The sequence below is a fragment of the Bos grunniens genome, chromosome 18 (genome assembly GCF_055505025.1).
Source record: "Bos grunniens cultivar Pamir isolate PY7600 chromosome 18, Bosgru_T2T1.0, whole genome shotgun sequence".
NCBI lineage: Eukaryota > Metazoa > Chordata > Mammalia > Artiodactyla > Bovidae > Bos > Bos grunniens.
In genome coordinates this window covers 11,856,236-11,870,278 of record NC_141182.1, presented here as the reverse complement: position 1 = coordinate 11,870,278, position 14,043 = coordinate 11,856,236, and positions in this window count along the sequence as shown.

The following is a 14,043-nucleotide window of genomic DNA, read 5'->3' as shown; positions in this document are numbered from 1 at the left end:
TGACTGCTGTCCCATGGGGGTGTCACTGGGGCCCCACACTCTCTCCCTCCACCACCACGGTCAGGGGGCCCCCGCCTGCCGCGGGGGTGCATGCGGTGCTGCGTTCGGCTTGGTAGCCTCCTCACAACGGGGACTTGTGCACGGTGACAGTGGGCCTGGAGCCCCTTCCTCTCAGGCTCTCAGGTCATCAGGACAGATGTCCCTGTAGAGCCAGTGCGGTGACGGCTGTGCCCAACACACCCAGGCTTAGGTGGCTCACCCCAGGCCCGAATGCCAGACCTTGCCCTTCTGCTTTATGAACCACTTCTGTCATCCCCCCGCTGTCACCCCCGGGTCACCCGCTAGGACCCACGGCTACCTTCCCAGGAGAGCCTTCCAGAAAGCATCCCGTCCTCCCCTTCCTTCCTCCTGCCGCGGTTCGGATCCTCCTCCACGTGGGTTTCTGTCTGCTGCACAGGCTCCAGCTGGCCCATCCCTCTGTCCTCGAGGCCAGAAACTGGGGATGTGAGCCAGGGATTAATGGCACAGAGTAAGCTTCCGAAAGCCACGGGGGCTGTTGGAAGGCCTGAGCTTAGAGATAATTTCCCTTCTCTGCGAAGGCTAGGCATTTAGTCCGACGGGCAGAGTCAGGAGACAGTCAGCCTGCGGGGGACGGGCAGCAGCCCTGGCCCGGATGGCCACCTGAGACAAGCAAGCGATGGTCCCCAGGCTAAGACGAGAGATGGCCACTGACCTCTCCTCCTAGAGGTAAGAGCTGGGGCCCAGGGAGCCTCACACGGAGCCCCTGCAGACCCCCGGAAGGCTTGGGGGCCCCTCTCCATCCCTGCTGTGGAAATCTCCCGTCAAGTGCCCAGCGACATGCCACGCACTTTCCTGTCCTCTCCTCCTCAGTTGTAAGAACTCTCTTATCAGAGCATCCACTCCTGGCTTTTTTAATGTAAAGATTTCGGAAGTTTATACAAGTGAAAGACGTGACAAGGCTGCTGCTTCTCACTCCCACCCCTCACCAAACCAAAGCCCATCCTGGTTTTGGTCAAGTGATGTATTAAAATTGACACAGGAAAAGCAAGCCCACTTTCTTCTCACCGTCAGTTGGCAGCGCCTGGGGGAAGGAAGATGTTTGCAGCACAAATTTTTCGTGGAGGAGAGCTTGCTGCCAGGAGAACATTTCATTTCCGAGCATCTCAGGTTTTGTCTTCAGGCTGCGGGGAGGCTGTGACCCCCTCACTACCCTGCCCAGGTAGCCAGGGGTTCCAGGGAGGGGAACTGCTCTCTGGGGCCCCAGGGCAACTCAAAGGAGGATTTGAACTCAGAACTTCCTGTCTGCTCGGACCCCATCCTGTTGAAGATTTTTGTAGCTGGGGGACGTACAGATGGGCCTGCTGGTGGCCAGGTCTTCAGTGTGTTTAATAAGCAAATGGAACATGGTGTGCCTAGAGGGTCCCCAAAAGTCAGTGGGGTCACTTTGGTCTTCCAGGTCCATGCCGGGGAGAGGGCTCAGTAACAGGGCTCCGCTGTGTGCCGTCCACAGCCAGGGACCTCCTGCCTCCCCAGGAATCCACCTGGTTCCTGGGGGGGTGATTTGGCACCTGCAGCCATGAAAAATAATTTTCAGTCTCTGGAGGAGGAAAGAGTCCGCACTGGTCAGGCACAGTGAACAAACGGGGTCAAAGTGCCAGGTCTGAGCCCGGCGTTCCAATCCCAGCTGTACCACCACTAGCTGGGGACACTGGAACCTACTCCACTCCTCTGCCTCGGTGTCCTTGTCTGTCAAACGGGGGTGAGGACTCCTGCCCTCTGTACCTCGTGTCATTAAGTCGGTTCATTCTCGTCTGGCGAACTTTCACGACCATTCCTGATTAGGAGCTGCTATTACCAGACGCTGGTCATGAGAAAGTGGCCGCATTTTCACCCACATCAGCTCAGTGACATGGGTACTATTAGCCCATCTTTCAGGTGTGGGAACTGAAGCACAGAGAAGACGGGTGACTTTCTCAAGGCTGCTCATTCACTCATTCATTATTTTTAATTCAGGGAGATTTTAATATGAAATATGTCAAGTATAGAAAAGTACGGAGAATCCTTTAACATGCACTTATGTCCTAGCATTTGCTGTATTTGCTGAATCTTTTAACAGATGAAGTGTTGAGCTAAGAGCCCTCTCTGTCATCCTCTCCTATTCCACCTTTTCCTCCCTGCTTCCCCGGACCGACCACTTGTCTGAAGCTGGTGCCCCCTGCCCCAGATAGACCTACAGTGTTACTGTGTACACTTAGGGACGGCTTTCTCTTTTCCAAAATGCTACAGTTGACTTCACACCATACAGTCTTGCTTTCTGCCGCGGTATGCTTTTGAGTGTTTCCATGCAGTCATGTGCAGACCCGGCTCACCCACAAGAGCTGCTGCATGGCCTCCAGCAGACGAACAGGTCATGATGACACCCCCGGCACGTCTATGCCTTCTTCTGACCGGCCATCAGCACCTTTCCAAGTTCGCTGTTTACACAAGATACTACAGGGAACAACCCCTCTACCCGCCCAGTGCTCCCTCATGCAGGCGTCCCAGGACCCTTTCGTGGGGTAGCTGGCTAGCTTGGGTGAGCTTCCCTGGATGCTGCCCAGCTGCCCTCCAGTCATCCCACTCCAAGGCCCGAGCAGCTGTCTGTCCAGGACCAGCACTTTTCAAGTGTTCAGTGGGTGTGGAGTGGCACCTCCTTGTGGTTAATTCACTAACTACTCACCAACGGCCGGAGCTGGCCAGGCGTTGTGGTGCACGGTTACCAAGTGTCGCCGCAGGGACCAGGAGCCCAGGGAGGGAACTCTAGACACAGCGTCCCTGGTCTCCGTCCGGCAGCTCTTACCAAGCTTTGACTCACAGAGTCGGTCGTTTGCATGTGCACACCCCCTCCCCGCGAGCAGTCATCTCCTTCAGCCAAAGGTCTGGGTGTTCCTGTTTTGGCCTCTCTCGATCCCAGCTGTCCCATATGGCAGCGGGCAGCCAGGTATGGCTCCTGAGGACTTGAAACTGGCCTGGACCAAGTGGAGATGTGCTTCGGGTGTACGATACACACCACCTTTGGGAGCATTAGCCCAGAAAGAAAGAGCCTGTCTTATTAATAATTTTTATATGGACTGCATGTCAAAGTGATATTTTTGGATAAATCAGGTTAAATGAAATATGCCACTGAAATGAAATTCACCTGTTTCTTTTTACTTTTTTTTTTAAAAACAAGGCCACTAGGCAATCATAAATGGCACCTGTGGCTTGAAATAGATTTCTGTTGGATAGAAAGAGCCCTAGACTGTACCAGGCTGGAACCTTGTGGTAGGTGGCTGGGGAAGGTTTGATGGGTGGATGAGAGAGCAACCTGACACTGTGAGAGCAGAACCATGGGACGTCTGGGCCCCTGTGGCCCAGTCCTGATGTCCTCAAGACAGTGCAGAGCAGCTGGTCCCCTGCTCCAGAGCCCTGACACCCTTCCTTCCTGCCTTCCTCTCCTGCCCCAGGGGAGTGAGCAAGAGGCCACGAGAGCCGGCCGCCTGCAGAGAGGCTGCCTGAGCAGGCCCTCCCAGAAAGCCCCACACTGAGCAAGGAAACTGCCCTGCAGAGCAGCTCAGGCCACTTCAGGGTCAGCCCCCTCCCAGCCGCTGCCCCCACCCTGCTGGCACTGCCCCCGAACATTCCTCCAAAGCCCCTGGGAGGCCGGGACCATGCCGAGGGTTCCGGGCCGGCACTCTGGCTGCCCAAGGCCTCCTGGAAGAACACAGAGCTGCTCTTGGCCCCCGGGCACGGCGCCTGGGCTCTGCTCACCACGGCACCTGCTTTGATGCCTTGAGAAAGGTTAACTTTGAAGCTGCTTGTCTGGGCGGCCGAGCTGCCCAGGGCTTGATAAAAGAGCCCAAAGGCTCCGGCCTGCAGCGTTCTGTGGAGTTACCCCAGCAGATGGAGAGCCTGGGCTGAACAGCCGGGGAATCCCACCCCACTTTCCAAAGACGTGCGGAAACCTGACCGATTTGGAATCTTTGGGAGGAAGTAGAGTTGACAAAGCTAAGGTTTTGGGTGACCTAGTCTGACCCCGCAGGCACAACGCTTGGACGTGTTTTAGTGGCTGTAGGTGGGAAATATTGTAACAACAGTGTTGATTCTTTTCTCTGTGATGAACGGTGACCATAGGTCTGAGGCTGGACAGTGATCGGCAGTGCCCTCAGGCTCTGTCAGGCAGGGAGGACTGTTTGACCCTCCACCGCCCACCCGTCCCCAGTAGCCATGCCTCCTGGGCCTTCCTTCCCCTTCCTAGTCCCAGGCTCCTCACCAGCTCATGCTCTGGCACCATCAGGGCACTGGCCTCCCGCATCCTTTCCCTGACTCACTTCCCCCAGCCCATCTACATCCCCTTTGGAGTGCTTCTCCTAAGCTGAGCCAGGAAGGCCCAGCTCATTCAAGTAAATAGAAGGGCAGAGCTTTGGACCAGGTCTTGCCTCTGACCTCTGGATGGACTTCGGCACAGGGCTGTGCACAGTTGAGGTCCCCAGTGTGTGCACGCGCGTGCTTAGTCGCTTCGTCGTGTGACTAAGAGACTGAGAGACCCTTGACTCTGAGACCCTGTGGACTGTAGCCTGCTAGGCTTCTCTGTCCATAGGGTTCTCCAGGCAAGAAAACTACAGTGGGTTGCCATTGCCTCCTCCAGGAGATCTTCCTGACCCAGGGATCGAACCTGAGTCTCCTACATTGCAGGCAGATTCTTTACCACTGCGCTACCTGGGAAGCCCGGTGTCCCCAGACATGGCCTCAAATAAGTGGTGTTGTTGTTCTTACAAGAACAAATAGGTTTACGAACAGGAATATCTCCCAAAAGCCACAAATTCCCTACCGGTCACAAAGTACCAATCTTTTTTATCTTCAAGATGGTTCCTAGGTCTGCCGTTTCCCTGAACCTGGCAAGATCAGAATTCATTCAACAAAGCAACTCATCCACAAGATTCCTTGACTCCTTCTGCCCTTACCCATCCCCCTGGTCTCAGATTGGTGCCTACTCCTCCCCTCTTCTTAAAAACCACCCCATACCCATGACCTCAATCCTAGCCCAGCTTGGGACTCCACATCTGCCACGGGATGTCCCATCTCAGAGCCTGGAGGACTGATGAGAAATCCCACCCACACCCACTGTAAAACACCTCTGGTTCTGGAACATTTTTCAAATAATTCTTTCAGTTTGGCATTTGAAGTTGTTTGGCTATAAGTAACATATTAAATTTAACAAGCACCATCAAGCCCGCTCAGGAATGCTCCTGAAGCGAAACTTCAGTCTGCCTTCAAAGCACTGGAACTTTTGTGAAGACCAGATTTAGCACCAAAGAACGTTCCCGTGTCTCAAACTTTCCTTAGCCTCTGCCTTGCAGATTTCCTTACACTTTAAAACCCATGGATTTTTTTCCCTTTAACTTTTGAACTGGGTAATCCATTCTCCTGATTCGGGTTTCAAAGGGGCTGAAGGGAAGAGAATAAAAAGCCCCCGGGCCTCTGCCCCCAGCCCACTCCCTCCCTCCAAGGCAGCAAAGCGCTGGATTCTGCGGAACCCTCCAGAGTCCATCCAGCACACGCGTGCATGCAAGCTCAGTACACGAAGTCGTTTCCGACTCTTTGCGACCCCAGTAGCCCTCCAGGCTCCTGTTTCCACATGAACAAACACAAGGCCGTATTCCCCTCTGAGAAGAGGACTAAATGTTTGTACACACTTCTGCCGCTTGCTGTCTTTCACTTGGGGATCTCTCCACATCAGGACTTGAAGGGCTTTGTCATTCTTGCTGCTGCAATCTTGTTTGTTTTCATTGATGGGTTTTTTTCTTCTCACTCTGGGACAATTTGGGGGATCATGGGAGCCCACCGGCCCCGGTGCCCCCGTCCTATCCCCCTGATTACACTCTCTCCCCCACCCCCCCAGCCACCCTCTCCCACCCCGCAGGAGGCTGGGGCCAGCTATGCAGCCTCTCTGATCCACCCACTGCCCCACCAAGATGCCTCCATGACCAGCTGCTGCCAAACTCTGAGCCCTCCACAGCTGCTGGTCTGGCCGCCTCTGACCCCACCTTGGCTCCCAGGCCCTCATCCCCTGGGCTCCTCTGGCCGGCCTCCCAAGGGACTCCAAGGCAGGGCTGCCTTGCTGTCAGTCCCATCCTGCCACACTGCCTCAGGGACAACTTGATACCTTGTCCCTGAACCCTGCCATCTGCCCCCGCACCCCTGAACTTTGCCCCCTGGCCCCCATCATGCTTGTCTCTACACACATTACCCACCTCCCTGCCCCTGTGCTGCTGTGTGCTCCCCAAGCTGCTGGCCCCCTTGTGAGATGCTCCATATGTGAGAAGCTGAAGGAAGGAAGGACTGCCCTTCTTCCAGTCCTTCTCCATCACGAGTGTGGGCTGGAAACCACAGGCTTGCTCCCTCACTGCCAGCCGCCAGCCTGTGAGGGCGAGGTGCTCTCCAAGGTGCCTCCCTCCTCCTCCACCTCCCTCTCCAGTCGCTCCTGATTTTTGTCTTCCCTCCTCTTCCCACACCCTCCTGCCCTTCATTTTTAGGGTGCACCCTTTGCTCCTGTGTGCAGGTGCTCCAGCCCCCCCACCCCAAGAGGGTCCCAGGCTCCCCTTCTCTCTCCTGCAGACCCAGCCCCAGGCTGGTGGTGCGGCTCATCTACCTCCACTCTTTCCAAAAGCCCCAGAGCCCAAGAAGCCTCTGCCCCTGCAGCAGGCTGCCATCCATCCAAACATCTGGTCATTCCAGGGCTCGGCCCCTGGGGACACCTGCCTCTTCCTCCCTCAACCTTGTGGCCACGCCTCCCGGGAGGTATAGGAGGTTGTTAACAGCAACTGGGGTTGTGGTCGTATTATAGCTTTCACGAGGTGTAACTCACATGCCATAAAACTCACCTGCTTTGCAGGCACAACTCCAGCAGCTTTAGTGAATTTACAGATCCCTCTGACTATTGCAGTCCCTCTTCAGCCCCAGCCCTGGCAACCAAATTTACTTTCTGTCTCTATCTAGACACTTCACATGCATGGAATCATCCTCTGTGTGGCCTTTTGTGTCTGGCTTGCTGTGGATTGTTGCCACCTTTTGGTTTTTGTGACTCGTGCTGCTGCTATGCACAAATGTGCACAAGTCTTCGTGTGGACATACACTTTCATTTCTCTTAGGCTGTTGTTCAGTCGCTCAGTTGTGTCCAACCCTTTGCGACCCCATGGACTGCAGCACGCCAGGCTTCCCTGTCCTTCACCATCTCCTGGAGTTTGCTCAAACTCATGTCCATTGAGTCAGTGATGCCATCCGACCATCTCATCCTCTGTCATCCCCTTCTCCTCCTGCCTTCAATGTTTCCCAGCATCAGGGTCTTTCCTAATGAGTCGGCTCTTCGCATTAGGTGGCCAAAGTATTGGAGCTTCAGCTTCAGCATCAGTTCTTCCAGGGAATATTCAGGGTTGATTCCTTCAGGATTGACTGGTTTTATCTCCTTGCTGTCCAAGGGACTCTCAAGAGTCTTCTCCAGCACCATAGTTTGAAAGCATCAATCCTTTGGCACTCAACCTTCCAGCTCTCACATCCATACATGACTTCTGGAAAAACCATAGCTTTGACTAGACAGACCTTTGTAGGCTAAGTAATGTCCCTACTTTTTAATCCTCTGTCTAGGTTTGTCATTGCTTTTCTTCCAAGGAGCAAGTGTCTTTTAATTTCATGGCTGCAATTCTCTTGGGTAGATACCTCAAAGGGGAAGTGATGGGCTGGTGAATGAATGTTCAGCTTTCTAAGAATCTGCCAAGCTGGATTCCAAAGTGGCGGCATCACTTTACACTCCCGGCAATAATTTAAGTTTCTCCACATCCTCACCAACATTTGTTATTTTCTTTTTACCTTATTTTCTTTGATCAGAGCCATTTGAGTACATGAGAAGTGGTATTTCACTGTGGTTTTGACTTGCATTTCCCTTAAGACTAATGAGATTGAGCTTCTCATCATGTGTGTCTTGGCCATTTTTATATCTCCTTTGGCGAAATATCTATTCTAGTCTTTTTAAAACTTTTTAAAATTTCAATGTCAGTTGTTAATTAGGTTATTTGCCTTCTTGTTGATTTGAGAGTCCTTTGTGTATTCAGTCCCATGCAAATATGTTCTCCTCACATTTCATTTCCTTAAAGGTGTCTTTTGAAGTTTTTGATTTTGATGAAGTGGCCATCGACTTTTGTGACCCTGCCTCTATTGGTGGACACTGCTCTGGCGCCTGGCACAGTGCGGAAACCAGGCTCTGTCCTCACTAGCCCGAGACCTGGGTGGGCGACAGCACCTCTCTGGGCATCAGTCACCTTGTCTGCACAAAGGGGGCACTTTGGTACCCACCCCAGAAGCCCGCTCAAAGCTGTGCTTGAAACTGTGCCTGGTGCCCAGTTACCTTGAAACCAACCTCACTTACGGACTGTGGGTCTTTCGGGGATTTTACATTCATCCTCAGTTTGGATCCTTATTGCAGCCCTCAAAGCAGGTGCTATTCACCCCATTTGAGGGTGAAAAACAGAGACTCAGGAAAGCTGAGTGGTTTGTTTAAGGTCCCACAGCCTGTGAGGGGCTCACAGAGGCATCGCCCCACTTGAGGGGTCCAGGATTGCTGCCTCGCCACCCAACAGCTGCTCCCAGAGGCAGACTGAGGCTCCCTCCCCCGACCCGGAAGTCCAGGCCAACGCTGTCCCCAGGGTTACCAAATCAGCACAGGCCAGGCACTGGCCAGCAGGATGAGCGACTCATCACACTGCCCCAAAGCCAAGACCTCTGCCCTGGGGGGAGTCGAAGCTGCTAAGACACAGTGCGGCCAGCGGGACACTGGGGAACCCCAGGCATCGGGGAGCCCTGAGGAGGGCCAGGCTCAGCCTGGGGTGTGGACAGGGGTATCTCAGCCTCTTCCAGGTTGGGGTTAAGCCCCAGGCCCCTTCTGACGACCTCTGGAGCTACAAAGCAAGTCTGTGGGTCTGTGGTGATCTTCTTGGGCAGATAGGCCTGCAGACCAGAGTGTCCCCACCTGCATGGCCCATGTCCTCCTTACCTGGGAGCTGTCTCCCCAGGGCCTGTGTTTCTTTTGTGACTTAGCGAATTTTGAAACACACATGGAGAGAGAATAACACAACCAGTCCCCACATACCTGTCTGCCAGATCCAACAGTGGTCACTGCAGGGCCACGCTCATCTATTCTCCCATCCATTGAGTACATTCCAGGCATCCTATCATGTCATTCCCAAATCCCACAGTACAAGTGTGGGCACACACATGTGCACAAAAGTTTCTCCAGAAAGAAAGGAACCACCCGCCACCTGCTTTGTACTGGGGCTCCTGGTGGGTCCTGGTGAGGAAGGCCCCTTGGCAGCCAGACATCCTCAGTCCAGGCCATTTCACCTCTCTGAGCCTCAGTTTCCTCATCTGTACAATGGGACTGCAGTACTTACTACCTGGCCAGATGGCCTTGGAGATTAATCAAGACTGCAGACCGTCTGTGGGCACATAGGGAGATAGCAGAACAGAAACAGCCTGGCGGGGAGGCCCAACCCCAACATCAGGCGGTGGGGGAGAGAATGGGATGGAGGAGTTACAACCAGATCTTCCACTGTCTGAAACAACAAATTCTTAGGCGGGGGAGGGTGGTTAAAAGCCTCAACCAATGTAGCAAGTCATAGATGCACCTTTTCTCATTTCTCTGCTTTTTTGGACACTTGGAGTAGTTTATAAATCTAATTCAAGAACTTAAAGTTGCAATCAGATCGTGTCTGTGCTTGACACTTACTAGGAGCCTGGCTCAGTTACCTACTGCCATGTAACAAACATCTCCAGACTTAAAACAGCAGTGGCTTAAGAGAGCCACCTTTGTATACTTTCTCCCAACTCTGTGGGCTGCCAGGGCTCGGCCAGGTGGTTCCTGGGCAGCTCATGACACCAGCTGGGGCTGCTGTCACCAGGTGGGGACTTGGCCTGACCCACATGGCAGGTATTGGGGGCTGGGCACTGGCTGGGAGCTCAGCTGGAGCTCTTCCAGGCGGTCTACACCCAGGCAGTCTACACCCGGGCTGTCCCTGTGGCTTGGGTGTCTCAGCATGGTGGTGGGGTTCGGAGAGGGAGCCTTCCCAAGAGCAAGTCTTCCCAGATGGAGGAAGAAGCCACCCAGGCTGAGTCCCAGGACAGGTACTGCATCGCTTCTCTCGTCCTCCTCTGGCAATCTCAGGGCCACAGAGTTAAGGAGGGGGAATCAATGTCCCCCTTCAGTGTGTGTGTGGGGGGCGGGGGCAGGGGGAGGAAGATCTTGCAGCTGTCTTTAACTTCCCATTGTGATCAACAAACGAGTGTTGAATACAAAACTGAATTCCACAGACATGCTTCAAGCAGGGAATTAGCCCCGGTGAGGACTGGAGGGCTGTGAATGGAACAGTCTCTCCCTCCCCAAGCAGCACTGCTCTCCCGCTTCCTGACAGCTTGTGGAGACCCTCTGGGCCCCAAACCCTCCAACACAGCGTGTGACTGGTGGTGCTCTAGCGGTGAGGGGAGGTCACACCACGGTGACGAGGAAGGCCTGGCTTCTCACATCTGCTCAGGGGCTGCTGGGAGGCCAGTCTGCAGAGTGCCCTCTCTCCCACCTGCTGCTCTGGCTGGAGGCTCCCAAGCACCCTGTCCACAGGTGTCCTGGGCTGAAGACCCCCGCTGAGCCCTGGGCTGCCCTGATGTCCTTCCAGGCACAGGAGGTGTCCGGGGCAACCACTATCGTCTCACCCTTCCTCCTCTGGTCCCCTCCCTGGCGCGGCCCCTGTGCTGCCAACACCACCATTGTCGCCCACGCCACCCTTTGCTGACAGCTAGAAGGGGCATAGGCGGTGAGGCTGTGCAGACAGAACCACCCCCACCCTGCTCTGGCAACCTCTCCGAGTCACTCCCTCCCCAGCAGCTCCAGGGGCTTGGCATTTGGGCAGATGGCTCCCTTTAGGAATGCGTATGGTCCCCCGTCCCCAGAAACTGTCTGAGGACTTGCGGTTCTTCATCGGTTCTCCCAACCCTGATGCGTTCCATGAGTGTGTCTGGAGCCCCTGCCCTGAGCTGGGCCCTGCCCCAGGCTGAGAAAGTGAGGCCAGCAGGGCAGACTGGTCCCTGCCCTCGGGAGCTTCCCTGCTAGGGATACCCGGTCATTGCACCCACCAACCCATGGCAGCCTACAGTGTGCCTGGCAGACGGACACATGCTCAAAGCCATGGGAGCCTGGAAGAGCTAACTGGACAAGGGAGGTGGAAGCTCATGAGGAGGAGCCACTCTACAGGGCTGGCCCCTTTTCCCTGGGCAGAAAACCAGACCAGCTTCCTTGGCACTTCACCTGGCTGCCAAGAAAATGATGTCCAAGTGGGTGCTCTCTCTTTTAAAAAAACAAAAGCTCACTTTATCTTGGAAAATTTCAAACACATACAAAAGTAGAATAGTATAATAAGCCTTCACGTATGCATCACTTAGCTTCAACAATTATCAACATTTTCCATTGTTTTCATCTCCACCAGCCCCTCCCGTCCTCACTCTGCCACCTTTTTATTTTCCTTGTCTTTGTCTTTTTTTGGCCACACCACGAGGCTTGTGGTATCTTAGTGCCCTGACCAAGGATCAAACCCACGGTGCAAGAGCAGAGCCCTAACCACTGGACAGCCAGGGAATTCCCATTATTTCCCTCGTCTTTGAAAAACCTCATCTTCATACTAATTCACTCACAAATACTTTTTCACATGGATCACTAACAGATAAGGGCTTTAAAAACACAATGACACCACTATCACATCTCTTAATATTGGCAGCGAGTTCTTAATATTATCTAACACCCAGACTGTGTTCAATTTTCTATTATCTCGCAAATATCTTTTTCTAGTTGGTTTGTTCACATCAGGACCCATCCAGGCTTTGCACAGATTTGGAGTAGGTTCATCTCTATCTGAAGTGTCTGTTCTTCCAAGTGGGCTTAGATGCTCGAGTGGAGATTCTCTACCGCAGGGGCCCCAAACCTCTGGGATCTAATGCCTGATGATCTGAGGTGGGGCTGACGTAATAATAATAATGGAAATAAAGTTGCACAATAAATATTGTGTCCTTGAATCATCCTGAAACCATCCCCACCCCCGTCCGTGGAAAAACTGCCTTCCACAAAACCAGTTCCTGATGCCAAAAAGGTTAGGGACAGCTGCTCTATGGTATCAGTCAATTACCATCACCTGGGAGTTTTTACAAACCACCCCTACCTGGGCCCTACCTGGACCAATTAGGTCAGGGTCCCTGGGGTGAACCAGGACCTGAGTGTTTGCTTCATTCATTTGTATTTATTTATGTATCAGTTAAGCTCCACCCACCCCACCCTGCCTTGGGGATCCTGGCCTGCTGCCAGAGTTAGGAATCCCTGGAATACTCTTGGGGGTTCTCACTAGCAGTTGTGCCCCCGGGGTGTCCCCTGGCAATGTCTGGAGATGCTTTTGGTTGTCACCACTTGGGCAGGGGGGCTATGCACTGGCATTTAGTGGATGGCAGCCAGGACATCCTGCAGCCCGCGTGGCACAGAGTTAACCAGCCCCGAACATCAAAGTGCTGACATTGAGAAACTCTGATACTGGAGCACCAACCTCTCTGGTCTCAAGGGGCAGAGGCCTCCTGGGGGAGGAAGAAAATTAAACTGGATTCTTTCCATTCCTCATCTCAGCCCCTTACAGTTGATGAAATGCATCCCCCTGGGCCTCCTCTCATTAGCCCTGCATCCCCTCCCCCAGTGCTGCGTGGGGCTAAACTCTCCCGGGAGACTGGCCGCTCCCATCTCTGGTTGGGGCAGGAATGCATCTCTCACCTGCTGGGCGACCTCTGTCCTTCCCTCTGCCTCAGGCCTCACTCCTGGGAAATGGAAAGAGCAGGGCTGTCCCGAACCAGTGGTGACCTTCAGCCATCTGCACAGTTACCCCGTTCACTGCAGTACCCGGTGCCCAACACAGAGCAGGTGCTCAAAAAGTGTTTGTAGAAATGAATGGATCCCCATTTCTCCTTGAGGAAACCGGGGCGCAGAGAAAGTGGGTCTCACAACCAGCTTTTGGCCTCAAGGCTTTTCAGCCTTGTCCTTGCTTCTGTGTAAAGAATGTGTGTGCCTGCCTCCCCTAGGGGTTCCCCACTCCTTTGCTGCCACCGTCTCAGGAGACGATGGGGAGCAAGGCTGTCCCACAGCTCCCCAGGGAGGAACAAGGGCACAGGACACTCCCAGCCCACCTTCCCTCCTGAGGCTGGGGTGGGGGCCATCCTCCCCCACCTTCCTCTGTTTGTGGGGAGGCATGATACATGTCCTATCATTTTGGACTGGATATGGTCTGGGCACCCAACATTTTGCAATATTTTTGGGAATGACTCAAAAGAGAACACAGCTGGAGAGCTGACTCAATGTCCTGCGTCCACTGAAGGCATGTCATTGTCCTGCTCGGAGGCTCAGTTCCCTTCCTCTGTTTCCAGAAGGACACAGACCACAGGGCGTGGAGACCTTTTGATCGTTAGACGGAGCCGGCCTGACAGGCTGGTGACAATGACGTGAAAAACACTTGGTGGGGGTGGCTTTGTCCCTCCTGGCACGGTAGGTGCCTGTGGAGGCCTCCTCTCTGTGGGAGGCCTCCGGAGAAACCCATCTGGGTACAAGGCCCCGTGCACCCACAGGCGGGGAACTGGGCAATTCCTAACAGCTGGGCGTCCTCAAAAAACCTGCCACCCCCAGCCGGCCACACCGCTAGCTCAGCCCCACACGTGGGGTGCAAAAGCATGTGTGGAGAGCCAGAGGGCCAAACGTTAACAGCGGGGCAGCTGTCCCTTTGATCACGCGGGTCATCCGAAGCCCCGGAGGCCAGCGACTAGATGGGTGGGAGTGGGGGAGGGGCGCGCAGCTAGCACGTCCCCAGGACCCGGGGCAGGCGGGGAGATGGTGGAGCCTCCCTTCTCCCCGTTCCCCTTCTCCGCGGCTCGGCGGTGGGGCTC